The sequence below is a fragment of the Tarenaya hassleriana genome, unplaced genomic scaffold, assembly GCF_000463585.1.
Source record: "Tarenaya hassleriana unplaced genomic scaffold, ASM46358v1 Cleome14, whole genome shotgun sequence".
Classification (NCBI taxonomy): domain Eukaryota; kingdom Viridiplantae; phylum Streptophyta; class Magnoliopsida; order Brassicales; family Cleomaceae; genus Tarenaya; species Tarenaya hassleriana.
This window is the reverse complement of record NW_010964598.1, coordinates 2,073,504-2,076,913: the sequence shown is the minus strand read 5'-3', so window position 1 is coordinate 2,076,913 and position 3,410 is coordinate 2,073,504.

The following is a 3,410-nucleotide window of genomic DNA, read 5'->3' as shown; positions in this document are numbered from 1 at the left end:
ACTCTTTCGATCCAACAATGCCTTTGTTATATCATTCCAACTATATACCCCACAATTACCAAGGACCATATCCTTTCTCAAAAATACTATCAATGCTAATAGAAAATACACCATCAATACACAAAGTAAATGCATGATTTTTATCCAAAACTTATTTATTTCTCTTACTTTTGTTTGGTCTCACAATAAATTTTATTATTTGATTGGATTTCACAATCAATTATACGCATATTTTTTTTATACGCATATTTTCCCCGAAGCCATGAATTGACTCGTGGATCAAAAAAATAATTGTTTAATTTATAATTTTTTAATATTTTATTATAATCTCTCTTTCTCTATCTTATTTAAACATTTAATCAATTATAATTTATTATGAATATAATTATAAAACTTAAGTTATGTTTCTTTATTTAGATATATGGCTCGCGAACCGACTCGTTTAACTCGTGATCTAAGGTGAGTCGAGGCGAACCAAATATTTGAGGCTCTCTAAAAAATAGATGAGGTAGGGTTCGACTCAAAAATTATGAGATCAAAATGGGTTAGATCGGTTCGGTTTGGGTCAGTCTCTTTCACACCCTAAGTAGCTTTAGAGGGGTAAAAAAGAAAGTTATACGAGGAGAGAGAAAATTAAACTTGACGGGATGGATAGTGAATATTGATATTATTATAGACCGAATGACAGTTTTACTATTATACATTTGCATTGAGTAAGGATAATTCTAATACTATATATTTTCAAGCGCACTGTAAAATGATTTTTTTCTTCATCGACCAGGCTTGTCGTTGAAGTGGGAATATCATTTTAGACGTTTTTTTTTACATTGCCCCTTTTAAACTAGATCGAACCGGAACGAAGTAGCTAGTTTTATAACTCGGATCACAAATTACAAACAAATATAATTATCGCTATATAACTATATATTTTTACAGATATGTCACATATCATATGTGTATACATACCTATTTTGTAAATTTTGGATCTATATACAAGAATGTTCGATTTTTTTTAATTAAGCATTTGTTTAATTTGCAGGGTGTTTTCTAATGCTAAATAAAAATCTCAAATAAATACCCGAACTATAAAATTGTCATATAAATACCTGAACTTTTTACAACTCCCACATAAATATCCAGATTTTTAATTTTTTTTTCAAATCAAACATTCATCCGTTAACGTCGTTAAACGTAACTGGTGACTCAGCATAAAACTGCTGATTCAGCAAAAAAAACTGCTGACTCAATAAAAAAAATATTATTAAATATCTAAATTTCATCTACATGTATCTAAATTAATATATATGTAAATTCACATATATATACAAATATATATATATATATATATTAAAAAATAAAATTATTTATAATTAATAAAATATATATACGCATAACTACAATATATATATATATATATATTAACTAATATATATAATTATAAACTTTAAACCCCTAAATTTAATATTAGTTGTATATGTATATTTTGTATATATAACTAATATATATATATAAATATTATTTTTAATATATATTATATGTATTTATGTTAGCTATAATTATTTTTATTTTAATATGTATATTATGTATGTATATAAATTTAATTATAATTATTTTTATTTTAATATATATGCATTAATAATGATATATATATATATATTGTAGTTATGTGTATATGTGTTTTATTAATTATAAATAATTTTATTTTTAATATATATATGTATATATATGTGAATTTATATATATATATATATATATATTAATTTAAAAATACATGTAGATAAAATTTGGATATTTAATAATATATTTTTTGTTGAGTCAGCAGTTTTTTACTGAGTCAGTAGTTTTTTTTACTGAGTCAGCAGTTTTTTGCTGAGTCAGCAGTTACGTTTAACGACGTTAACGAATGAGTATTTGATTTGGAAAAAATTTAAAAGTCTGTGTATTTATATGGAAGTTGTGAAAAATTCAGATATTTATATGACAATTTTATAGTTCGGGTATTGAGTTTTAAAGTTAAATAAAATATTTTTTGTTTTTAAACTTATATTTTACTAAATCAAAATGGAATTTTTTTTAGAAGTGTAGATAACGTGGTAACGTAATCTTTTGGAAGGGGTTGTCAATAATTGACACGTTTATATTTTATGGATTATCATAAAACCTAAAATTGAATTGTGAAATATCAAAATAATGTTTTGAAAAATTTTACGACTTAATAAAAAAAACAAATCGAGTGGTACTTAAAAATATGATTATTGAAAATTTGAAAAGTACATTTTTAAACAACAATATAAATTTAATTGATTTTAAAAATAAATATATTTAATTTAATAAATAGATCACAATAAAATAATAATTTAATGCTAAATTTATATATTCTTATCAACATTTAAATTTTATAAGTTTCTATTTAATTCAATTAAATTCATAAAATGCAACACTAATTATGTGTCTGTTTTATTTGTTTTACTACAATTTAAATCAATATTTTTTTAAAAAAATCTAAGTATTAATTACTTCTATCATAAAAAATTAAAATTAAAATGATCTCATGCTTGTGTTTTATGTATATTTTATCATTAATAATATTGGTTGAACAATTGTATGAAATCTATCTATTTTAATTTAAATGAATTTGGTCTCATTTACTTAGACCTTTTCGTTTAATTTGATATATATTTTATTAACAAAACATGTAATGTTTCGAAACATCAACAACATGTAATGTAAATCTATTCAATGATAACATAAAAATCATCCAGGCAATACAGAGAGTTTAAAATAATTTGAACCTAGATATGATCAAAATGTTGGAACCAGAGACTTAGAAGCGTGTCATCTGAGTTGGTCGGGAACTGGTGGTTCTGGATGCATGACAACTTACATCGAGTGGAAGTGAGTATCTATACCGCGGATAAACTAATATTTAATTGTACTTTTGTATATAAGAAGATAAGTGTACTTTTGTATATAAGATAGGGACGTGTCACACCCATAGAAAGATAAGTGTACTTTTGTATATAAGATATATATATATATATTATAGAGATAAACTAGTATTTAATTTAATTATTAAATATATAGTTTTTAATGTGCTAAAATATTTAAAATTTTAAATAATATCACATTATATCACGAGTAAAAAAAATCAAAGATAGAATAATGATTCTGGTATATTAAAAGTCTCATCATCAGCAAATGGTGTATGATGATTTGACATCTAATGCTAAATAAAAGGGGGCAATTGCAAAAATACCCTTAAATGTCGATTTCACTTACAGCCCATACCCTCGCACAGTGAAAAAAAAACGGCAACATCAGATATACCCTTATAAATATAGAATCCCTATAATACCCTTCCTTTATTTATATAATATTATAATATACTAAAATAAATAAAATATAGATCT